The sequence below is a fragment of the Passer montanus genome, unplaced genomic scaffold (assembly GCF_014805655.1).
Source record: "Passer montanus isolate IOZ18808 unplaced genomic scaffold, ASM1480565v1 scaffold5, whole genome shotgun sequence".
NCBI lineage: Eukaryota > Metazoa > Chordata > Aves > Passeriformes > Passeridae > Passer > Passer montanus.
In genome coordinates this window covers 8,047,096-8,073,927 of record NW_024369929.1, presented here as the reverse complement: position 1 = coordinate 8,073,927, position 26,832 = coordinate 8,047,096, and the positions used below count along the sequence as shown (strand labels likewise).

At 36.2% G+C, this 26,832-nt stretch overlaps 1 long non-coding RNA gene across 1 annotated transcript; it reads left to right on the top strand.

Annotated features, from left to right (window-relative positions):
* The first annotated feature begins 766 nt into the window (after positions 1-766).
* Positions 767-22,728, top strand: LOC120508827. Its single transcript, XR_005629098.1, has 3 exons — positions 767-912; positions 17,458-17,538; positions 22,622-22,728. It is a non-coding gene; the product is annotated as an uncharacterized LOC120508827 (long non-coding RNA).
* Positions 22,729-26,832: the final 4,104 nt, after the last annotated feature.

Sequence of the window (26,832 nt, the reverse complement as noted above, 5' to 3'; positions counted from 1 at the left end):
AAACCAATAAAATACATAACAAAAGATGTAAGAAAAATCAGACGCTTAAGATATTAGGGGGAAGAAAAAAGTCTTCTGTCCATTCTTCCCTGTTTATAGAGAATTTGTGGTTTCTCTTCAGTGTGGGAAAATCTGCTGTGCCCATGGTGAGAGACAAAGTAATTGTTCTTGGCAGCAAGACAGGTAGTTAGGAGTTGGGGTCTCAAAGGTGTAGTGTGAACAGCACAAATGAGTTTCAATCTTAGACAAAATATGTAAAAGTATCAGGTTTGCTGTGGCAGGATAGAGCCCTGTGCATGAAATGAAAGCCAGAAACAATTCTCTGTGCTGCTACACACAGGCAGTATAAATGCACATGAATTTCATGAGAAGCCACCTAGTCTCCACAGCCAAACTTCTAAAAGACAGTTTATTGTTCATTTTAGGAATTCGGCTCCCATAGCTACATGAACAGAGCTTTACACTAACAGTGCCTACTGAATAAAATTATGTTGGCTTAGAACGTTTAATTTGACAGGAAACTCAAACAAGCTGCCTTTGTTACAGCTGCAGTTGCTGTGGGATCAGTAATGAGTGTACTTGTCTTGCATTATGTAGCTCACCATCATAGAGTTTCATATATCCAGCGTGATTATTTCAGTGCAAAACTTAAATATTCAATTGATAATATTTATAATGTAGACTTCCCTTAGGACCTTTCAATGTATGTGCTGGGATGCCCTGGATAGGTGGAAACAGCAGCATTGCTTTTTGTGCAGGATGGAGGAAAAATACACGCATGGAAATGCTGAAGTTGGTTCTGTCTCTGCTGTCTATGAAGATGCTGTGTTAGTGTTGCAAAGCACCACGAATTATAATCCCACCACTGAGCATCCTTCTGAATGCTGTGTCCTGAAAGAAATACTGCAGCTGGTAAGCTTCCAGGTCAAGGCTTTGTTTAAAGTCACAGTAAAATGTTTCACCTGAGATCTGTGGAGTAACATTATGGTACAGATCATGTCAAAACCAAGTTTTCTGACACATCACATTTAAAGTATTTGAGGGGAATTTGAGCCATTGGTTTTGAGAGAGATATTTAATTGGAAAAAACTCAATAAATTAGACAAAGACATTTTCTTTCTTCTTTTTTTTTTTTAAAGGAGGACAACTGATTTGAAAAGCTGGGTTGCTTTCCATTTTGTTAATGTGTAATGGTAATGTAGAGAGACTGATAATAGTAGATTACTTTGGGAGCAAAAACTTGTTTTAGCAAATGGTTTCTCAAAATAAATAAATTGTGCCAGCTTCAAAAAAGTAATAAAAATGTAATGGTTATTGGATGTTAGGCTGAGAATTATTTTTAAATAAAAAGTACTGACAACATCCATGTTAAAAATGGAAAAAGGCCACTGTAGCCAAAGTTCGAAGAATGCTGGACAAGGTTCTTCAAACTTAGAAGCAGCAGTATATTTATTTGAAAATAGGCTTATAGCCTGAATAATTACAGGATTTAGCCCTTTAACCTGTAACTGGGCTGCATGATGAGTGGAAAACTACTACTATTATTTTAAAAGACCCTTGACATTTCTCAGAAGCAAACTAGTTTGGAAAATATGTGCTATTTGGTATGTTTTTCATAGCAAACCTAAGCTGTGTCCCAAACACTTGGCTGTAGATGAATTAAATGAGAGGTGCTCTTGATGATCTAAAAAATTCTAAGTAATTTTATAGAATACTTAATGTCCTTAGATTTACATTCAGAATGAACTCTTTTCATCTCATAGGATGGGAATTTTGGTCTTTAATGGAAGTGCTACATCTTGCTGAAATATTTTTCTTATGCTAGAGCTCACTTATCTTCATGTTTAGTGTTGCAATTTTGCCATAAATTAATAACCAGGTGAACAGGTGAAAATTTGAAGTGTTCATTGGTGACAGTATTGCAGCTAATTACTTAATTTTAAACTCTAAGTTTATTTTACAAGTCTAATAACTATTTATTTGCATTTTATACTGTTGAGTTATACATTTGAAATTTCAAGTGATGTTTTTTCAGTTTGAATTTTGAAAAAGTTTAAAGACAATTGTGCTGAGAACTAACTTTAGGTGATTAAAATCCAAGATCTTTTAGTTTATTCAGTTGTCTCTGTGATGCTACCACTCTTGAACAGAGTGCTTAAGGCTCCTCTCATTATCATTGTGTATTGATGTGGTCCTGTGGAGCTTCTGTGTTTTTCTGTGTTGTGTATAACCCTACCTTATTCTCTTCCAAACAATAAAACCATCCAAATTTTTTTTCCCATGTATACGGCAATGGAGCTGATAGTTCTTGGCTTTCCATGTTTAATCCTCCTTTTATATAAAATTTTAAGGCAGTTAAAGAATTCCTACAAAAAATGAGTCACAAACACAGATGTGTGTGGTACAATCCCCACCTTAGCAAGTGCAATGCAATGAAAAAAAGAAATTGGATTGCAGTTTGGAAGCTAATTCACATCTTGCTACTCTTGTGAGAGTCCTCATCTAACCAAATGTTTTATATGTGCATCTGGGAATTAAAAAAAAATAAAAAGGGTATTTCAGTGTGCTTTAAACAGGGAGAACTTCTAAAAGTTGTGCAGCAAACTTCTCGAGAGAGGTGTCACCAGTCCTTTTTTGGCTGTCCTTGATTTTTAGTGGCTTATGTGTGTAGTAGTGAATCATACCTGTGTGGGTTTTATATATAAACTTTTTTAAATAGAAGAGGTTAACACTCAGAACATTACAGTCCAAGGTATTAAATTTGTAGTCATTGAAACCTTTATTTTAATTCCTTAAGTCACATATAAAAATAAAACAACATACCCCATCTTAAATGATATTTAAGAAGCCTGAGTATAAACATAAACCAAAATTACTGCTTTTGTCTGGCAGTGATTTATGTGAAACAATGTATCCACAGAGAATTCACAGAAGTCTTAAATGTGTATTAGTGAGTAGAATTTGAAGCTTTTTTTAGATGGCCCAGTTTCAGAAGCAGACTAAGATTTGGCCTCTAAGTCACTTGATAGTAACTGTTGTATGGCCAAAGCAGATGGACTGCTTGATGCACAGCAATTTTTCTTGTCTCTCTGATGTCTTGCCCTTAATCTTTCACCACTTGTGCACCACATGCAGCAGACAAAGCATCCATCAATGCAGTTAGTCATAACCAGATAAGTGAGATCAAAATTCCTGACTTCATCTCTGCTTTATTTGCAAAACTTTTGCTTATAAACAGATGTTGGTGGTTCTTGTTCAAATCTTCTCTTAAAACAGTTTGCCCAGCATACTGTATTAAAATCATGCTGCTGTTATTATTGACACATGCAAGTCACACACTGAGCAGTAATAAAAAGCAGTCTAATCAATTTTGAATTTTGCATGCTGTCATAACTGCAATTATATTATTTGCATCCTACAAGTGAAATTGGAATAAATAGGATCCTTACTGGGATGAATATTACGGACAGTTTCTATTCCTGTCCTTTTCTCTTTTTTTGAGTGTTTCTCAAACATCTTGTCTAATGGATTTGACAGAAATAGCAGCACATTCACTTTTTCATTAGCAACAGATTCTCTTATTAAATAGTTTGAAAATTGAATAATACAGAACTTAGATCCACTGGCCTTATATAGCAAATGATGAGGGTAGTTCTCAATCTTCAAAAGTTTTTGTATATGTGAGTATATTTGAACATCTGTCCACATGCATTTGTGGTGTAAGCGCATCTGCCCAGTCAAGACAGAATTTTTTCCGTCTAACTTTCCTCTTATGCAGTAAACAAAGATAATGATAGTTTCTCATTTTATTATTTTTAACTTTTCTCATTGCTTTGGTGTCCATCTCAGTATTAGGAGAGATGTGTGATAATCTGACCAGCTCCCTTTCTGGTGAGTGGTTTTCCTCTAGTGGGGAGATGTATCTGTGTGAAAGCTCAGCTGATGCTTGGCCGTTACAATGAGTAGATTTCTTTGTGTTGTCCTGGCCCTGTGTTCTTCCATGAGGTTTGAACAGCTTTATACATGGCAATGTGTTTTTAGTGCCTTACTGCTGAAGGAGTCTCTGGGATTCAGAAAGAACCAAAGCAGAATTGCTGATGTCGTAGAATATTTTGTGTAATGCCAACAAGGTGACTGATCATGGACTTAAAGAATTAGTACTTCAATTTATATGCACACGTAAAGTTCAAAATATAATTTTTTTCTTTATAGAATGGGAATGGATTTAAGATTATGATTTTTGATGTTCAGTATTATTGGTTTTAGGTAATCTTTAGTTTTTAATCAAAGTATCTTAGCAATTTTAATTTTACTGTGACCTAGAAACAGTGCCAGAACAAAATACTCTTTTTGGAGAACCAAGATGTTTTGTTCAGTTCACTTGCACATTACATTTCGCATGAGACTGTCCTTCTGCTGCAGTATTGTGTGTGCAATACTGTCTCATTCAATGATTGCATCAATATCTCTCATAAGATTGAGCTCCTCTGTAATCAGAAGGCAGTCAAGTGAATAAAACTGCATCGCTGGTGATATCAAAGATTATGCATTCTTTGCATCTGGAGAAGAGCCTGCTGGAGGTCATGCACATTTTTATAAGGCATCATAACTTAAGAGATGCACAGAAACAGTTTTGTATTTGGAGGAGTGGTTCAGCAGTTTCAGTTCACATGGACGACTCAATACCACCTAAAATAATTTTGACTACATGGGATTTATTTCTTGGCTGTCAGTGGTGTACAACCACTTAAAGATAAAAATTAAAATCACTAGTCTCACTGCAAAATCTTGTACATATGTGTGCTTCACTTGAGAGTCATTCAGAATCTTCCTCAGATCTTTTTGTTTCCAAAATTTTCTTTCGAGAGTGACCTGAGGTGGTGCCTGGTTCACTTCACCCTAATATGCTCAACATGGGGAAAGAATTCACTCAAGTAACTGGGCAAAGCTTCCTTTGGACTTGCCTGAAAATCCTCATACTGAGGGCATATGTTGAATGAAGGGTTATTTATATTAGTTTCCTCAATTTTTTTGTTGTTTTTAAAATAGTGAATTAAATCACAAAAAAAGAATTTGAATACCTTTATGTTTGGTTGTTTTTTTTGGTGTTGTTTTTTGTTTTTTTTTTTTTTTTTTTTTTTTTTTGGTCAGGCTTTCTCTTAATTAAGAACCCTAAAATATTAAAGGGTTTGATTATATTGCAATTTTGAATACATTTTCTAGCATTAAACTTAATTTTTGTTCTTGAAGAGATAGGGTCTTTTGCAACAACAGCCTAACTGAAAATTGCCATCCTTGATCACTTTATATATGGGTTGAAAGTTTTTCTCCAAAAGGTAATATTGACAGTTCTGAGTACATTCCTGTAATCATCTCCCAGAGCTCTTCTGATAGGCTATTCATAATGTTATTTTAGAGTTATTTTGACTTAAGCCACAAATATTTGAAACTTACAGCTCACTCTTCTGACTCTTAAAGTATGCTAAAAAAAGGAAAGCTGAAGTACTGTTCTCTTGATGTCTCAAAGCCAGAAACTTTGTACAGTGCCTGTTAAAAGGCACCTGACTTCAAAGGGAAATGAGGAAAGGTGAGAGGATCCAGTCTGTAACTGGATACTGAACTGGTCAAACTTTAATTGTGTTTAGAACTGAAGTATTTTGTTCCACTGCTATTTTGTAATTGCTGGAGATTTTTTCATGTCTCAAACATGACTGGTTGCAGATCTCTAGAGTGCTGGACTCTGTGTGCCCAGAATAGGTTCCCTCACACTGATGCCAGCACCTTTCTGCCTTGTCCTGTTTCATGCTAAAAGCTCCAAGTTGTTCAGCTGCCCTTAAGTGTTCCCATTCTGTAAAAACATTCAATTCCTTGTTCTCGTGTTGGTAGGGCTGGGATGCCTGATAGCACCAGTGCTGTTTTGTCTGGCCTTTACTTGGTGAAGCACTTCACTTGACCAAAGTTTGGGTTTGCGTAGGTGAGTTCATTGCCCTTTTTCTCCTCTGTGACTGTAGGGAACACTGTGATGTGGGGAGAGACAGAATCCTTGTCCAAATGTACTTGGTCCACAGGATGAAGTGTAGGGGGCAGATCTCCAGCTGAGGATTTGCTCATTGGAATCTTGATGATATACAGACAGCTTTGCTGATACTTCTGGGTTTTCTTTGATCCAAATTCTTAGCTCATGAGACATCAACACTTATTTTTCATTTTCACATCAACTGTTATGTTTTCACTCCAACTCCCTGACAGCTTTAGACTGTCTGGTTATGCTATAGGAGGAATGAAAATAACAGCTTTATCATGGACAGAATATCACTGGTACTGTCTCCTACTGCTTTTCCTGTTTCTTTTGGAATGGAGGACCTATTTCAATGGTTTGTAGGAGGTTGATGGGCCCCAGATATCTTTGGGGAATTAATAATAAAACACAGAAAATATAGCCTGTCTTGGAAACTTAGGAGAAAGCTGTTTTATTATATGAAAGGGATGCCTTCTCTTGTAAATTTGAATCCTCTCTTGCTGTACTAAAGTAGGTTTGCTCAGAGCTATAGGAGGAATTGCATTTGTAACATAAATTAAAATAGACTGATTTAAAGTGCATGTAGCCTTTTTATAATTTTTACCAGAAAAGGAATGAAAGATGTTTCTGCATACTTTTAATTTTCTTTTATGTGCTGAAACATTATAATTTTATGAGCATTCATGAAGTTGTATTTTGCTTATTGTTACTTTCTGATAGAAGTTTGGCTGGAATAAACAGTAGTGTCATTTGGGTTATAAACAGATCAAAGAGCTGGTCTGCTGCGTAGATTTAATAGGTATACAGCTAGTTAAAAGCCATAAAACTATTGGAATGAACTAGGATTTATAGAAATTATTTGAGCATATACTGTAAGTTCTGTAGATGGAAGTGCTTTTAGTCAGTTTTGAGTCCATTCCATTTAGGAACGGAGCAGAATGACAAAAAAGTCTTTTGGATATAGTTAGTGCCCCAGGATCACAAGTGCAAGGCAGTCCAAATATCGTGTTGCAAAAGGTCATCAATGAGTTTGCAAAACTAACCAAGGGAAAACTGGTAGTTTTACTATGAATAAAAGGCTTTCATAGTCAGAGGTCTCTCTGTTTAGGTAAATTTCTACAGGTTATCTGTAGATGTCTGGCATGTATAAAATATTTATTAATGATTTAAAGGGACATGGTCTAAAAAAAATGCTTACTGAAAATCAACTTGCTTAGAAAGTGTTTCCAGGGGTGGAAGGTGTAAAAAAGCTTTTGAAGCTTTGAACATCATACTAGAGGAAAATGCATCCTATATAGGATAGGCTAAGCAGCCTGTGCAGGCCATTCCAGAAATTAAACTTTTTTGCTTCTAAATATGGATCAATACAGAAGCAGGTCATTAGGATATCTCTAGTCAGCATGGTGTTGTTCTGCCTCTCACAAAAAGGAATAGATGGCTTGTGTTGAGCTGTGAATGTGTTATTCAGAAGCCTAATAATTTCCTCTGTGGAAAAAGTCAAAATATTTGGTATTTCACATGTAAGAATTCTGATTTTCTGCTTACTTAAGCTGCTGTGTCTAACTTTTCTCAGTCAATGTGGATGTTTCAGTGATGCAGTGCTTTCTAGCCTGACTCTTCTGTGGAATTTTATGTTAAAAAGGGCAAAAAAGGTATTATGAAATGTTTTTCATAGTAAACTTCAGACTTGGACTTGCTTTTTGAGTGTGCATGAACATTTGCCTCTTACGGTTGTTAAACTGAACCTGTGCATGTAAAGGCTTTGTGTGGCCTCCTTCCTCTGTTGTTAGTGTAAAAAGCCTTGAAGGAAAAAGCCCTTTCACAGGTGGCAAGTCACAGTAAGAAGTTTTAGCATGGTGTTTATTTACAGAAGAGTCTGGCTTGCTAGTACTTTTTTTTTTTTTGGCTTCCTCAAGCTAGAGTCTTTAGAAACTAAATGCAAGGCATCATAAACCACAGTGATGTGTTACTGTTTACAAGTAATTTTTTTGTGAAGCCAGGCATGGTTTCACTGCTTAAGAGCTCTCTCCTTTTCCATTGGTAAGAAAATAATTTCAGTAGCAAACAGGGATCTGTGACTTTGAGTTATCTGGCTCTGTTTTACAGGATCTCATGGATACCTGTTGCTAGCAAGGAGCTGGGGCTTTAATTGTGCTTATTGATTCTTTCTGAACGTTGTCTGTCAGGTTTCATGGTGACTTATTTCTTCAAAGAAAGGCAGTCCACAATTCAGTGTCTCTGTACAGGACTGCAATAGGATTGTGCTTAATTTCTGTATTGAGCACAATTTGGTAGCCAAGCGCCTGCTTTAATTGTTGATTTCATACTTAATCGATGAATAGTACATTGTCAAGGCAATGTCATCTAGATCTGAGTGAGCTAAGATATATAGCATTTGTTTGGGGTATAAAACTGAAGACTCTGCATCTGAGATCCCATTTAGATCACCAGTAAAGATTAAAACTTCCATCTTGAAACTTCTATCTTGACTGGGCTTTGTTCTACAAATTATCTGAAGAAATAATCCTGAAGATAATTACATTTCCTACAGCAGTTTCTTTAAAGATTATCCAAATGCATTAGAGCACCTGTAAAATGAAATAAAATTAAGATAAATATGCTGCAACTAATATACATTTCCCCACTTAAGATAAAGTGCAGAAGACAATAGAAATGGAAAAGGAGTGTATTCTGGCCCTCGATGAAAATGCTGCTATTGAACTGCTTCCAGAACAACATCTACTTGGACCAGTATTAAAGGGAAATATTGTGCATGTCTAAGCCAAATGACCTAGTGCATTGATAGTGCAGAGCATATTTCACAGTTCTATAAATACCTAAACTGGTTTCTTTTCAGTCTATTAAACAAGTAAATTAGAATTTAAGCTAAAAGTAAAGGGAAACTGTCTGCCTTAAGTATTTTTGTTCTGAAATTGACTCCAGTAGCTGCCATATTATTGTTAGAGGGAAGCATGCTACTAACTTAATGATTCCAAGAAACAAGACAGTGACATGCTCCTCTAGTTAACATTAAAGAGCTCCTCAAAGCTGCATTGTTACACTCACTGTGCCTTCAGGTAAAAATGTCAATAGGCTTCTACTTTATTTCAGTTCTTAAAGTAATATTTAGGAATGAGCAGGACTTTCCTCCTTATAGCAAATACCAATAAGAAGATCATTGCAAATACTGGCAACAGGAAATAATTTTCAAGGAAGTGAAAAAGACTGTTGTCTCATTTCTGCTTTCATTTCATTTATCTACATCTTTCACATTACTTTGCTTGTTTTAATTTCCTTTCTCTGTCAACCACTATTTTTGCTCTGTGCTCATGCATGCAGTGGTTTGTCAAAGACTGTTTTAGTCTGTATGAATCACTGAAGAATCTTGTGGAAGAAGTTAAGCACTTATGTCACCAATAAAAGAACATGAAATTTCATACCTTCTTTTAAAGAAGGCTGTTAATAAATGAGCACAGTGTTGATGTCTGTAGAGGATCTTAAACACCCATTTGGTACTTTAGCACTAGATTTTTGTACTACTGTAAGTTGAAATAACTATCTGTAACTTAAACCACTAGTAATTGAAAGGGCTTTCTTTTACACAGATTCAGAGTAAAAGGAGGAAAGCAAGGGTGACATCATTAAACGTGTGTATATGTAGTAGTGCTTGTTGCAAAAAACAAAAATTGATCAAACATGAATATGATCTAGATAATTCAAAGTCTTGAAGGTGTTACATGGATGTGTAGAAATTTGTAGAGAACTTGCTCTTTTGTGCAGATCTACCACAACCAGGTGAGAAAGACTGCAGGCTTGCTCACAAACATAGCAGTCATATTTGTCAGAAAATAAGGTGTCTTGATAAATTGGCAACAATGATGCCAGGTTTTGGCCACGTCTTTAATCTAGGAAAGCATTTTTTTACTGACAGCATTTTCACCTTATTTTTCTTTGTTTTCCTTCTGGGTTGTTTTTTTTATAGGTCAGAGCGAAGGGGTAAATTATTTGAAGTATTAAAAGCCCCTTTTATTTTTGCTTAATGTGAAACTTAACCAGTCTTCTCAAGCAATAATTCTTAAGAACTTACATCCTAGGGTATTGTGTTTTGTTTTAATTTAATAGTTTGTCATGAAATATTTACAAAATAGTGTTTGTAAAATGCAATAAGCTTTTGGGTAATACTCTTAACTAGGTTCACCCGAAGAAGGGATTATTTTCAACATTAACACTGGAGGATAATAAAAATGAGGAGTTCTTACACATTTTATTCCTTTCTATTGTCCTTTGCCTTTATCCTCCCATTTGTTTTCCATTAATGATCTAAAGCAACCTTTCCCTGACTCAAAACCATCTTGAGCTTTAACTCTCTGACTCTGACAAGAAATAGGAAGCAAACTGCTCAGCTTTCACTGTTCTAGAGAGTCTCAGACTCACTAACAATGTTCTATAATGCAGTGCTCTGTGGGACATTGGTATCTTCTAAACCTTTAAGAGCTGAATAAACTTGAAATTTCACTCTGTGGCCAGAAAAGGGTATAACATAACTGCAGCTGTTCAATTTTAACTGTAATATCTTCCTAGTTCTGTTTACAGCCTGTGCACCACTACTCTGACCATGGAAATTGTTTGCTAGGCCCTCCTGCAATCGTTCTCAAGATTGGGATCCTAGTACAACAGTTTAGCATAAGATTCACTCAGAAATGTCATTTTTCTGTCTGTCACCCTCTTACTGCTTCTTATTAGTTGCTGGCAAGTGAAAAGTTATCCTGGGATTTCCTAAGGAAAGGGTCAGGAAGTTGCAAGTGTATTTTTTGGCTAGGTAGATAAGGATGCCAGTGAAATAAGTGCTTGACTTACAAACTCATTAATGACTTCACAAACAAATTTTGTGGGAAGAATATTAAATTATTAGTCCCCAAAACTGTAAGGTTTGTTTTTAGGATTTACTGATCTAACTCAATTCTAGCCAGCACAAAGGGTTTTTTGTAATGGCATATTTACAACCTTTTAATAATAATGAAAATATGAGATTTCTATCTTGAATAAATCTCGCTTCTTGATCTAGGAAAAAAATTGAAGTTTTTCTGAAATAACATACAATTGTTAAGCTTGTGCAGATACTTTTAACACTGGAACAAATATTTATACTGAACTGGAGTTCATTTCTTTGGTCTCTTATTAGAATTTTATAGGCATTGCAATTTACCAAGTAAGGGAAATCTAAAAATATCAGAAGTTTCACATACTTGGGTATTATTTCTGGATGAAAGTACAGTATATGCCATTGTGCATTTAATACAGTCTTGTCTAGCAGTCTGATTTTTGACTGTTGTTGTGATCTGCTTTATGTAACTTATGGCAAGTTTACATATTTTCATGACTGTTAATACTAAATTCTATACTAGCAAAAGGTTTAGGAGTCCTTTACAAGGAAACATCCAATACCATGTGGTCATTTTGACAATTTATGAAATGGGAAAGGAGAAAAATAAACAGCACCAAGCCTGACAGAGTTCAAGAAGGGTTTGAACAATACCCTTGGGCACATGATGTGACCCTTGGGGATGGTGCTGTGCAGGGCCAGGAGTTGGGCTGGATGATCCTTGTGGGTCCCTTCCAACTGAGCACATGGTGATTCTGTCATCTGCCTAGTGAAATAACCATGGTGTAGTTCTTAATTCTCCTGATACCATACACGGCTGGAAATGTATTTATGTTTTTCTTCATTTAAAACAGCTCACAAGAACTGACATAAAAAAACTTCAGACTCAAATCCTTGTTTTCAAAAAAGAAACCATAGGGAAGACAAACTCAAGTGGGACTTCAGCAAGGCATTACTTGTAAATCCCAATATTGTCATCATCCCTGCCTATTATCACCAGTCACCGAGGAGTTTTGTGCTCTTTTAAGTGATGTGGATGAGATTGAATAAGTTATACTTCGTTAATGCCATGTTCCCTAACCTGCAAGGGTTCATAGTTAATTCTTTGCTTTCCTGTGGTGAAAGCACTTAGCTTATTTGCAATGTCTTTTGGGCTATATCTAAAAAAACCCAATTTTATAAGTGAATAATTTAGAGTGAAAAATTGTATGGTAGGTTATTTGTGTAACACTTCAAAGGAACAAGGATGAAATCCAGGAATTCTAGCTTGCAGGCAGCCCAACGTAGCTGTGAACAGACCCCATTACATTTATTCTGCTGTACTGGACACTCTTCTAGAGTTGAGACCTCAAATTGTTTTCACATAATGCTGGTGTAAAAAGAACCACTGAATAGCTGAGACCTTTGTATACTAAATAGCATTTACTTAAGGTTCTTTTTTTAGTGGGACAAAACTGAAATTTTAATGTGACTGCTGAAATTAACCTTGCTGAGGAGTCAGCTGCTCAGTCTTGTCCAGCAATAGCTCAGTGAAACTTTTGCAGCCTTTGGGCTGTATCTTTACAGTAATTAACCAGTGTAAATTTAAATAGGTGAGATAAATAGTCATATATTAACAGGCTTACTAAGTACAGGCAAATAGGGAAATGATAGTCAAAGCAGTATGTTCATGTTTTTCAGACTTTTCTTTGTCTCCATAGTTTATTTTTCTGGTTAAAAAAATTAAGACTCTTCCAAAAAGCTGTTCAGTGCACACAGCTTAAACACTATCTCTGAATGTAGTTCTCCAGAGGAATTACAATGTTTGTGAAGAGAAAGGGCAGTTACAGCCTATCTTTAAAATCTGATTTAGCCAGACAATGCAGATGTCTAAAACTGAATGGTGTTGGATAGAGCCTGAAACTAAAATTCTAAAGCTTGTGTTTTATATTCAGATTTGAGTGTGGTATACATAGAGTTAGAACTTACAGCAGGATGATCTGATTGGTATTTTTAAGTTTAACTTATATTTATTAAACAGTTATGTGAATTTTGTATTTATTAATCTAAGTATCAGCTTTAAAACATTGATAGTAGTAATAAGGAAAATAAGTAAGCGGTGATGTACCTATAACACAAAATGCATACTTCATGATAGAGGATTCTTGACTCTGGAAAATGTGAAAAGTGAAAATAAAGTCTGCCAGTGATTTTTAATATGAAAGAATTTCTATCAAAATTAAACACACACTTTGAGGGATGTGTAAAACCAAATGTGCTTCAGATTGTGTAACAGGAAATTATTGTACATTGAATTGAGCTACGAACTTTAGCAACGGGTTAACTGGTGTTAACCAGTACAGTTTACTTTTGACACTTTATATTGCTTTACACTCTTAAAATTTAGGTTATGTGAATTAAGGACAAATGTTTTGTTAATTTGGAACCAGTGACCAAGCTTGAGGTACTTAATTTATGTCACCTCTGCATATGTGGGTGGCCAGTGATTTCACACTCACTTCTCTGTTCCTCCTACAAGCTGTAGGAAACCATCTCTGTCACTGTAAAGAATTGATTCCAGTTGGCTGCTACAAGTGTTTGCTTTTGTCTTGCATCAAAAGATGTTCAAGTTACTGTTAGTGGCATGTCTTTAGAATATCTTGCCATCTGCTGCACAGGACTATACGTTTGCTGGTTTTTCCAAATTTGAGCGTTAACTAATTAGGACCATGGAAAAAATTAAACAAAAGTTGAGGAGGGAAAAAGTAATGGGACAGCTGAAAAGAATCATTGGCATTCCAATACTCTTTAAATAAACACAAGCTGTTTCATGCACTGTACTTCTTTTGAGCCTTACTTTTTGGTTTGCAGTATACAGCATTTATCTAGGGGATCATATCTATTTTTGCCAAAATGTTTAGAAAAATAAGAAGTGTTTTACTATAAAGGCTCTGAAAATGCAGCCTGACTTTGTAAAACAACAGAATTTGGAGCTTGATCACAAGCAGAATACTAGAAATGTGAAGTTTAAAAAAATTTCTTTCCTTCTATTTTCTTGAAAATAAGAATATTTCATTCTGAAAAGATTTTAGGGAAATGTTTGATAGGTAGATATCTCAAAGGACTGGTAGGATAATTTCAGTCTCAATGCTGTCCATTTAATCCCAAGAGCAGCTCAATCAGCAGGTTTTTAGTTATTGTGAGAGATGAACAGCAATGTTTCTCTAGGGGCTAAACTGTCATCAGGTGAATCTGGAAACTGAGCTCTAAAGAATGAGATTTGTTCTTTGCTACGTGTAATCTTCATTACAATTCTCTGTTAATTAGTATTTGTCTGTGCATTTAGAGTTCTTTCTGTGGTGCCTAGAGCTGTCTTCTCTGAGCCAACCAATGCAAGGAGCCTAGGGGGTACTCCCAAGAGTCAAATTTGGCACCTGATGTCATAATTTAAAACTGAGTTAGGAAGCCCCAAAGTCAGTGAAGTTAAAAAATACACTTGGGCTATTTCTGTGTAATAGCTGTTTTTAAAATTGGTATGTACAATAAAAATGCAATTAGATCTGGGAGATCAAACAACTTTTAAAAAACCCAATAACAATAGCTAACAAACAGGGGGTTTTGTTTTAAATTTTTGTTGTCTTTTTCATTTAGAAATCCCAGTGATCAGATAAAGCTTTGTTGTAAAGGGAGAGATACAGATAGCGCTGTGTTTGAACAGCTTCATCCAGCAGTGGGGTACATCCAACTGCTCTGGTGTAAGTGCTTCTCTTGGGGACACTGATTCAACAACTCATTAGCCAGTCAGCATGTTCAGCTTGAAATAGAGGCTTAAAATATCATGTGGTTTGAATATTCTTCTTAATGTAAAGATATACATAAATGCAGGAGGACTTGTTGAATCAGAACTAGAATATTTTGTGCCGAAGGCAGGCAAATCCATCAGATTAGAGCAAAATCTACTGAAATGCTATGGGTTCTGAGGTTTTATGCTGATATTTAAAACACTTAGAATATCTACATTGTGTAAGTAATCCATATCTCAGAATTCCTAGCTTGAAATCTGTGAAAGTCTATGAATGTGAATACAATTCATATTATTTTAAAATAAGTATCCTCTCTGCTTGTTTTCAGGGGTCTACCATAATGTGAACTTAATTAAGAATTTTACCTAGTTTTCCTTTCTTGCTTTAAAAATTCATGTTCTCTGTAAGTGTCCATGCCTAATACAAACCATTCCATGATTTTTAAAATATGTCTGACATAACAAAACCATCATAACATATATTCAGTATGGGTTACAAACATAACTATTGTTTTCCTCTCTGTAATAGAGCTTTCTTGGCTTTTTTCTAATCTTTTCCAGAAGGCCAACATGTTTTATATGAAAACAAAGTTGGACTCATAAGCATCTGATTTTTTTTTTTTTAACATTGCCTTAGATGATAAAACCTTGACTTTTCATTCTTCCTGTGCAAGGTTAAGCTTGTGTGTGTGGCCAGGGTAGAGCTGCTGTCTGGGTGAGGGAACAAGCCGTTGGTCTGGCTGAACCCCAGTGTGCTGTGCAGCACTCACACACTGAGTTAGATGATGATACTGGCAAGTTGGGTTCCTGCCACCTCTTTCTGTCAGGTTGCACCTGTGACTTCAGGGTCAGCCTCTCCTTTTTCTCTCTTCTCCTCTCCGTCCATTCTGCTTGTCCCCCTCACACTTCTGCACATCTTTTCCCCAAACAAGCAGAATTTTTCCTTAATGCTTCATTCATACAGTTACAAAACTTTCTTTGTAGTTCATTAATTTGATTTTTAATGTTCTTTTCATTGTAATATCTTACTTATAGCAGAATTTATGGAAAAATCAAGATACATTGTTGTTAGTGGTAAAGCATACAAGAGCCTGTTTTGTTTATGTGTGTTTAAGATGAAAAACATTTCTGCAAAATCATTTTCTCCCATTAGCAATGAAACTCCTCATGATCTTTGCACTTCAGACACATTTGCTCACTTAAATTTCAAGTTATAAGTACAGTAATATGTATTTCTTAATAAAAATGCCTCACGTAGTAGAGTACAGTAAAAGCACAAAATTTGAATGCCACCATGTGTAACTAAGATATACTAAGATTGATAAGCAAGAAATAAGTTACCTGAAGTTTTTGAGTCCAGTAGTCTGTCTTAGAGTTTACTCAGTGCAGCTGAAATGGGCATAGATCTTTAGGATATCACAAAGAATGAAAATCACAATCACATCTGTTTGTTAATATGTTTGGAAGTCTTGTAATTTGGCAGTAAATTATACGTCTATGTGTACTGGCCCATTTTAACCTAATTATATCCTTATTTCTCTAGGTGTTAACTAAAGCCCAAAATGATCTTGGGGGCTTATGGCAAGGAAAACATAACTGACTTGGCCACAAAACAGCAATGTGGAAGTATTATAATTACAGATTATTCTGCAAGCCTTTGTCATTGCTTAAACTTGCATTCTATCTCTTTCTGTACGTCTATGTGTACTGGCCCATTTTAACCTAATTATATCCTTATTTCTCTAGGTGTTAACTAAAGCCCAAAATGATCTCTTTCTAAATGCAGTACATAATTACTTGTATACAAGTTTTGTTCACAATATGCTTGAAGTATTAATTTTGAAGGCTAGGACAATTCCACAAGTGAATTGTGACTTTTTTTGTATAAGCTTGTATCTCTAGGAGTCCACGTCACTTATTGCAAAAGAAAATCAAAACGTGGGGGGTGATGAAGCCTTGTTTTGGGGTTAGTGTGAATACAGCTTCCCTACCCCAGTGGTGCTGTGTGGATCAGGGGTGGGAGCACTCACCCTGTGTGCTGCTGTGGCTGCTGCCTCGTCACGCCCTGCGTGATGCCCTGTGCCAGCCAGTCTGGTTGTGGGTGCAGGGGGCATCTTGGCTGATTTCTACACACTGCTGCTGCAGCATCTGCAGGAGATTCTGAGTGTCAAGCACTTGCTGTTGGCTGCTGAGGAGCTTTTGAACTACTTTAACACCTTTGATTTCAAAGATGTTAAATTGATAACATAATTTGTTTGTTGGAGATGGTTCTGAGTGGTGTTGTCAATACAGATGGCATCTGAACAAAGATTTCTAGACACTGCAATATTCAGCTTTGTTATGCCTAAGAGTCCAGCAGCCTTTCAACAGCCAACCCGTGCATGCACGAAGAACCTCTGTGCTTCTAAAGTTGTTATATTGATTATAGATTCCTGGGTGCCTTTGGACAGCCTGCTGTCAGAGCTGGAAGGCTCAGGAATACTTAGCACGCTCTCCAGAGCTTGTCACCCTCCAAACATAACCAATCCCTTACTGGCAAACAATTTACAGAAGTTTTGAACTGAACTAAGCATTATAGGGTTTATAGATAATACACTATAAATCTACAAATAGAAAATATGTACTTGCAAGAGTTACTTTTTCATTTCTGCTTGCAATATACATGTGGTATTGACAACATTGTTATCTCAAAATACACAGTTCAGACTGTAAAAATCAGTTTTGCCAAATCAATTTTACTGTTTCATAACTTATTTGAAATTGTTGTGTGAACAGATTTAAAATACAGGAGGAAATCCAAGCACAAGTACTAATCGTGGAGCATTAGGATTTGAGAGAACATATGTTCAGAATCAGGTAAGAACAATATAAAACTATTCTTTTTCTCTTGCAAATATATTCCCCTGTTAGAGTTACCTCCAGGATTGAGTCTACATGCTGAAATATCCATCTCAAACTTGTTATTAGTGGATGTTACATCTTCATGAAATTCCATCTTCCTAGGGTGAGAGATTACTCAAGTAACTAGTACTACAATGCTATCAGCTCTCGTATTTAAGACTGCAAATACATGAACATTTTAAAATGTGGTCTCGAGGCGTGTCCGACTTGTCCTTGGCACGCAGGGCTGGCCCTGTCCCCGCTGCCCCCCGGGCCGTGCCCGGCGTGGCTGCGAGCGGTGCCCGCGCTCCGCAGCGCCGGGCTCGGCCCGCAGGGGGCGCGCGACGGGAGCGCGCACCCCGCTCCTCTGGGGCTCCCGGCCGCTGCTGCTGCCGCCGCACAGCCTTGGTGCTGCTGCCTGCTTTTGTGCAAGCTTATTCTTTGCATTGTTGCCAGAACAGCCTTCTGAAGCATGTATAAATTTTTGGAACAAAGCATCAGGACATCATCCCTGAAGATAGCATCTGCCTTGTGTTGTGGCCATTTTATAATAAGTTGGATAGCCTGAGACTAGTTTCCTTTAAATCTACATTAGGATATAAGAAAGTAAGCTGAAATAATTTCTAGAATAAAACTGGCTAAAATAAAATAATGTGTACTGGTAACACCTGTTAATTATTTCAATACTACAGTTACTAAAGGTGCAAAAGTGGGGTAAAAAGATACCAATTTAACCTAATGATCTCCCTCTGGAGACGTATGAGCAACTCGGATGTGCCCTACAGCTGCAATCTCCCTTATTGCCTACAGAGTAGTTTGGCAAAGGTGCTGTGCCAAAACACTGGTGAGCTACTGTCATGCCATAGGAATTATGACATTTAGAAAGCACTTATTTAAAATCCCTCTTTATGCATGTCCTGTCTGTAACAGTGTTCCATCCAAGAAGAGCTTCTAGGTAACACTTTAATTTGGAGTAGTGCCAGTATGATTTTGGTGGGTGGTTCAATAACTTAGTAGTGTTTCCTTGGTGTTGAGAGAGAAAACTTCCTGGGCAAAAATGAGTGCAATAGGCTCAAAAGGTTATTAAATAAGCTCATGTAACACAGTGCTTGTTTTACAGTCCTTATTTCTACTTCTAATTTTCTCCTTTCCTACTTCGAGAGCGTTACAGGGTATTCATACAGCAAACACCCTAACAATGAGATTAACATTTAGTTTTAATAATTTTTTTCTGAACAGCTTTAGCTCAGACAATTTAAACTTGCACAAAATATTTAGAAAGAAAAACAAAAGACATACAAGGGAAAAAAAATTCTAATACTAAAATTAAAAAAAGGAAAAATGTTAAAAGCAAGAAGAATCTGCTGACAGACTTTCTGATGACACCTAATAATTATTGTGAATGGACATGTTCCATCCTTACCTTATTCTTTTGCTTCCTTTCAAGAAAAAAATAAATACCCATTTCAACAAAATTAAGAACTTTAATTCTCAGTTACTTTGTGGAAAAGGTACAAAAGTGAAACCAGGACTCATTTTGTTACAAGTCTGTCACTGGTATTTAATTGAACTCTTAGCAGTTAATCATTGTGGTCTCGTAAGTAGGTTTATCCTGCCTTGTACTTCCATTCCCACTGCAATTGTGTGTGTTCTGTTTCAGGAAAGAGAGGGGTTTTTTTCTCAGAACTGCTTCAATCTTAAATTTTAAATTTTTAATGAAAATAAACAAAATAATATTCTGTACAGCTTTTTAAAATAAATTTTACTGAAGAGGGTCTTGCAGTCAAAAATGTTTCACACAATCCTTTATGTTCCTTATTAAAATGTGCCATTGCTGCTATTCAGTGCTTGTGTGGGAGTAGCCACACAGGACCAAGGCAAATTAACAGGAGTTTAAGTAAGTACATGTAGTACAACTTTTTTCCTAATTTTTCTTAAGAACAGATCCTGTGTTTAAAATCATTACTATGTCAGATTAATGTCACTGGTTCCTCCTTAGTGGATTTTCTAAACACTAGCATTTTATGAGTGTGCCAAAGCAGTTTGATTTGACTAGAAAATCTGGTTCCTTTTGTAAGAACCAGTCTGTGTTCCTTTTATGTTTGAACTCTTTAACAAAAAATCTAAATTTAAATTAAAAAAATAATTGATAGGGCTCTGGGCTTCATTCATGAGGATGTAGCTGCATTAGAAGATACAGATAGCAGTTTTACTCTCGGCCTGTTCTGACTCTTGACTCTGCATTGCATGCTTTCCTCATTTCTGAGCATTTTTCTTCATGTTTCACTGCCATATCCTGTGATTTACAGCATTCCAAGACTTCTGATCTTCCTATTTTTTCCTTTCAGGAAATTTGCTCTTGATATTTTAATGTATCCTTTTTGGGATAAATTAAGTCATGTGGTGTATATGCAGGGCTGCAGAACTTGTGTTCCTGGCCACATTCTCTGTGTTTAGCTGTAGCATTGGATACAAATCCTGAAGAGGATTGCTGGAGGTTATGTAATGATAACTTCAGAAGTTACAACAGGACATTCTTCCAAATACTGAGTCAGAGAAACACATTCCTGTACTAAATGCCTATTGAGTTGATAGTTCAATTTAGTAAGTCTTTGTTTACTCTTTAATCCTCAGTGTCAGCTGGAAAACGGAATGTTTTTCCCTAGTAGCCAAGTTAAGGGAGTTGTTTTCTTTTTAGCATTTAGTAGGTAAAAGTGAAATCAGTTTTGCAAGAAAATGTGTTTTATAATCTTTTTTGTTTTGAGATAATATATGCTATGTATGTGTCTATGTACACACAAGAGGGCAATTTATAATGTTGAATAGGATTCCGTTGCTAAAAATTAGAATTTTTTACAAAAAAAAAAATCCTATATATTAAATTGCAGGAGTGATCAACATCATATTGTTTTATAATAGTTATGAAACTAACTGACCAAAAGTTTTCAGGCTCTTGCTCTTGAGGCTGAGATGGAGAAAATTCTTTGAACTTGACTGTCTGTGTAAAAGGGTGCCTGGCTGTTGAGTCAATCCTTTAAAAAATGCATGTCTCACAGCTGGTTAGGAAACAGGAAAGCAGTTACTTTAGCAGTAGGAGATAGAGCTAATGACATCGGCATGATCAAAAGTAACAGCAAATTTAGAATTTAAAATGTCAATACAAATTGTGGTTTATTAATGAATTTGTATTTACAGCAGGGCCATTACTTTTTGAAGAATTACTCTTCCTTTTATGGAAAAAAATAAGACCTACTCTGATCAACCTTTATATTTGGCACTTGAAAGGAGCTTTGACAAAGAAATTAATTAGTTTGTGAGGGGTGAACATAAACTGAGTCAAACCAATGACTAATCCAAGGTCCTATATTTGGCAGTGACCAAGAGCAGGTACTTAGGAGAGAGCAAAGGAAGAGGACAACCATTCCAAATTCCTTGTGCAACTTCCTCCAGTCTCTGCATCTCAGAAAGATGTGTGTTTTCTTGATGGGGTGTTTTTTTTCTTGATGCATTTTGTTTGTTATAATTTTGGTCATATTTAAAAAACATGGTAAATTATAGCTCCCACAAAATCTTCCAAATGGTTATTATTTTCCTAAAATGTATGGTTACTGTTACAAATGTTTGCATTAAACATAAATAATGGACTATGACTGAATGACTTGAACATGTTGCTGTGTTTCTCAAATGGGGGGGCTGACAGCTGCTACTGCTGCCCATTTTATTTGCCACCCATTGCTGAAGTATAGGATGCAGCCCATGTAGCAACAGAGAGAATGAGCAGAGTTCTTGATCCCTGCCTGCTGTCCTGGACATCCTTTTCATTCAAGGCATTGACTGAATACTGCATTAAGTAATTTCAACTGCCATCCTAAAAGCTTAGCTTTTCTTGTTCTTTAAGGAGATTTTTTTTCAGTCAAAAATGGTACATCTTTTTCTATTAGCTGGAGTTTCTTTCATGGTTTTATTTTACTCATGCCTATGTCTTGGGAATAAAAAAATAACCCAAGTTTGTTGCACAAAGATGCAGGTATTTTACCCACTGTTCATTCAAATGCTGAACCTGATGGAACTTCAACTGTTTAGGGGCCATGTGAGCCTCAGAATGTAGTACAAGATACCTGTATTAGGGCTCACTTAATTGCATGCAAGCAGCTCAGAATTAATGGTTCAGGAAAGCAGAGGACTATCATATTAGTCATTATGTTTTGATAGCCTGTAAAATTTCCCAGCTGACTGATGTTCATATTAAGAACACAGTGTGGTGGGATTAGAATATCAGACACTATTAAGCATAGAAATGATTTACACTCAGTTAATATTTGTAACTGCTGTTTATTTTACTGTCAGATCCTTTTTATAGAACAATAGCTACATGAGATTATACAGGAAAATGTAACTTTCCAATTAATTGATGAGCATTCTTAAAATGATATAAGATGACTTCATGATGAAAAATGGCCTGAGTTGTTTGCTTACATTATTTCATCTTGTTCCTACTAGCTTTGCCCTATAAACTTGTCAGAGCCTTAAATTCCAGCAGCATATTGTTAAAGCAAGAGAAATAGCAAAATAGGCCTCCACAAAATATTCAAGGAATGGATTGTTCTGTAACAGTTGTATTTTATGTTTTGCTATGGCCACCTAGGTCTGGAAAGGGCTATAATTAGTATCGAGATAGGTTGCATTTTCTTATCTGTTTTGTGGGAAGAAGAAACAATGCAAAGGGGATTTAAACAGGATGTGTAAAGAAAGGAAGAGACACTGGCGAGACACTGGCTTAGATAAAAAGTAATCATAGCAATAAATTATTTTGCATAGGTTCCTTCTTAACCCTCCCTTGTGGGATGAGAGGGACTGTACAAACTGAGTCACAAAGGCAAGTGTTGATGTGAACTTTGATGAACACTTCTGGCGCTTATTTCAAATTTCCTGAAATCTAAGCTAATGCTTTCCATTGACAGTAATTATATCTATTGTCTGAAACTGTCTATGCAGTAGCTTAATACCCTGACATCTGGTTTTCAGCTGTTCAGTAGAAGTTTCCTCTCTTGGCTTGCAGGTGTATACATAGGAGTTGGCATCAGTGGCTAGGAAGGAATGGAAGCAGCCTTGGCCAATGACTGACAGCCCAGCTCAAATACCTCCAGGGGATCTTGGAGATTCCAGGCAGGCATTCCTGTTTGAAAATATGCAAGTTCTTATGTTTTCTTCCACAAAAATTTTGCTTTTGAACTGCTGTGTTTCTGCTCTGTCATCTGTGACTTCTCTACTCAGGTTTGTTTCTGGTTTTTAAGTTTATAAGTGAGCAAAACAGTGACTTGTACTCTTTAGATACCTAGACGTTACTAGCTGTCTGAAGAATGAGTTAAGCAATCTAAATATTTAAGTACAAGAGTTTTGGAAGTTAAAAAAATTAATGTTTCTTTTTCTGTTTTGAAAACATAAATGTATCTGACTGCAGTTACTATACTTAATGATTGCCTTAATTTTCCCAGTTTGTTGACACATACTGTTTTCATGTGTTATACACTTCTGCCTCTTACTTAGAAAGAAAAGAGAACCATATGTTGTGCTTTAATGGTAAATCCCAGGGATTGTCTGTGTGGTTGCAAGGGGTGTGTAGATAAGCCGTGACAAAATTACTGCCCCTATCTAAACTACATCTACCATAGAAGATATCCAGTAAGTAATTCTGTAATTCTCCTAAAGTAAAGAGCTGTCTTGATATCTCATGCTTTTTTAGGGACTACTTAGGTTTCTTACTTTTTTTTATGCTTGCTCTATAAGCATTTTTATTCAGGAAACATTAAGGCTTTTGAATCCATAAAAACCTGCAACTTATGCTTGAGTGAATATTTGAGGCCAGCAGATATGTTGTTACATCAGCTTTGGGCACTTGGGGGATTAGGTTTATATCTTTGATTCAGACTGTCACATCACACAGCTAGCTTGGGCTAGGGCTCTTTGCAGAGACTTAGAGATAATTGCTGTGGACAGGACTCTGCAATATCAAATGGAGTGAGAGAGAGCCCCCATAACTGCTTCAATGGGGTCACTGAATACACTGGCCATTCTGTAAGCTCTACTGCTAGGTGATGTTGTAGCTGCACATTGTTCTGAAGGTCTGTGCAAGAGAAGAAACTGCTGCTCGTGTTCCGATCTTCTTGCTTTGACACTTAATTCAGTTATGGACAATTTTTCTTAAAGTTTTTTTATGACAGTGTAACTTTATTGCCCTGATTTCTCCTGTTTTGTGATAAATGGATACAGTACAGACATTACTGCAGACATTTTTGGCCTGTATGAGATGTAAGGGGTGAAAACCATCTTATCTGCTAGTGTTAAACACCATCAACTGTAAAGAAGGCATAGTTAACAAATTTTTTTTTGTCTTTGTTCATATTTAAAGACATTGACTGGTAAAATCCAGCTGAGTAAGATCTGCTTATGCTTTTTCTTATCAAGAGTATTATGGGAAACATAACATCTGGAAGGAATATGTATGTCAGTAAGTCACATTTATCCTCAGGGTTATTGAGGACCATGCAGAACACCACTAGTGTATTGATAATTTACTTAAGGGAGCAGTAGAGATACTGAGTTGTTCTAGTAGTGACAGAAATCTGAAACATTGACTTTGACAGGAAAAAACCCAATTTTTTTCAGCTGTTTATTTTGTAAAGTATCTTCACATGTAAGAAATAAAGTCAGATAAATCACTTGGCCCCTTTCTGCAGATTAAAATTTTCATCAAAATTAATGTGACTATATAAGGAAAAAATTCAAGTGTTTGGTAAAGTTTTTCTGAAATTATACATTTGGTTATTAATTGGCTACTTGCACTTTTAAAATAATTCCATAACAAATTCCTTTTGTGGTATAAAGCAGCTGCTCAGGATTAATGTCACGTCAACGTCTCAGGATGCAGGAAGAGGATGGATGAGTAAAGCTAAAACCTCAAATGTCAGTAAGCTCTTTATTTTCACAACAGAAGACTTTTGCAAGTGATCAAAACAGCTGTCAGGTTAGATGAAGAAAAAAACCAATGACTTGAACACTATTGCCTTACCGGTGGCTTCTTTTTTTAAAATTTTTTTATACATATAGAAAAATATATTTTCTTAATGGCACATTGGCATGAACTGACTAGGAACTGATTGCAATAGCAAGGATTGATCATCATCTGGTTTACTTGCTGAGCACTTTGACATCTAATCTGGCTCATTGACACTGTTTTCTTACTCCTTGTTGCCTTATACAAGAGAGATGCAAGCAATCCATTTGATAGCAGTGGGGTTTTATTACTGCCAGTTAATGGAATATTTAGGACTATCCAATGGGTTTTCTTTAGAAGGCTAATCACGACACGAAAGAATGGAAGGGGAAAAAGTCTGTTCCTGTCTTTGGGAAGGGAGAGAAAGTAGATACAGTGTTACAGATAAGTGAACTTTACCTCAGATCCCATAAAAACAAATATTTGTAAAAAAACCCAAAAAACAACACAAACCAACGTGATTAACAGTCAGAACAAATTTTTCTAGGGAAATTATACCAGTCTGGTTTAATTTGGTTTAATTTCTGTCTGCTATGGCTTTAGCCCTTCTCCTCTGTGACTAGAGGAGAAGCAGTGGGACATACATCTCAACTCTGATATTCACATAAGCAGGCTGGTAAAACTTTGTGTTGATGCATCTTCTGTCAGGTGGGTACTAGTGTGTTTTGTAGGAGTATTTGGAGGCAGGTGTCAATGCTTCTTTAACTGGGAAGTTAACTACTGAGGACTGGTGGGAGTTAGTCCTGGGTTAGGTGCTGCTTAATATTTTGATTAGTGATCTGGATGATGGAATAAAGACTCAATCACTGAATTTGCATTTGAGATGAAGCCGAAGAGCACAGGTTTTATTATAGGATAAGATTTAAATTGAAATTTACCTATGCAAGTTTTGAGGTCCTCTGAGAAGGGAAAAAGAATACAAATAACTGGCATGATGGCAAGCTCCCACATAGAGTGTTTAGGAGAAATCTGCTGCCTACACACCATGATAGCAACAACTGAGTAACAGTTCTGTAGAAAAAGGTCTTGATGTTGCAGAGATTCAGTGTGACTTGACAGTGCTGCGAAGCCATGGGGAAGGGAGCCACCTTATGGTGTCCTACCATTAGTATGGCCAGGCTTGGTTGTCACATTTAAGGGAAGGTGTGGACCAGATCAAGAGAATTATTCACCAAGGTGAAGGATAAGAATGACTGAGTGCTTAGGAAATATGACTAACAAGGAAAGACAAATGGAACTGCATTTTCTTCACTGAAACTTTTACATCAGTTCTTTGATATGTAAAAGTCTGTTGCAAACCCAAAATAGATGGATGTCTCTTGTGAAGATGTATAAATGCAGATAAATTCAACTAGGTACTTGGTAAATTAAGATAGAGGGAAATGGAATACATTTCATAAGATATTGTAGTGTCCATAGTTCTTGACATTTCCAGGAATTTCATACATAGACTTGATACTATCTTGGGCCAGAAAATGGTCTCAATTGTCTTGAGTGCTTTCAAGTCCTAAGACTTCATGAAAATAGTTGTATTTACTTACTGATGTTATTGGTTAACATTTGGTCTCAATCTTCAATGATTTTATGTTAGAAAATCTGTTTCATATGATATGTTTGATTCTTGGGGAAAGGAACACCTGTACTGATGATGATTTATGAACAAATTAGCACACCAGGTCAGTGAAAGTACATTTGAATTGGAGTGGTGTACACACATAGCTGTGTGATGTATCAGTGTAACCCTGGATAAGATCTGGTGTCCCTGCTAACCTGAAATAAGGATGAACTCTCATGTTGATCACTACTTCCAGAAAGTAAAATATTTACATTAAAAGATAGAAGTAGCACAAAGTGAGAATGGAGAAAAGACACTGTTACTTATAGGAACACGGAGAGGAAGTAGAGCTTCTTGATGTTTTATTGTTCATAATCCTGTAATCTTGCTAGATCTCAAATTGCTTCTGGGTGTCAACTTCTTTAGCCAAAAGGTGTTTCAGCAAGGTAAATTACTTTAAAAACTATGTAATCTGTGTCCTTTGCACCTTGAATAAAATAATGCATTGGAAGAAAAATTAATCCCACCCCCTATTTTGCTTTCTGCTAAGACTTTCCATTGAATTTGTAGTAAAAAAGATAGCAAGTTATTTTTTTTAGCATGATTTCATTCCAATACCAACCAGAAAGGTGACAGTAACTTTACCACTAGCTATGAAATC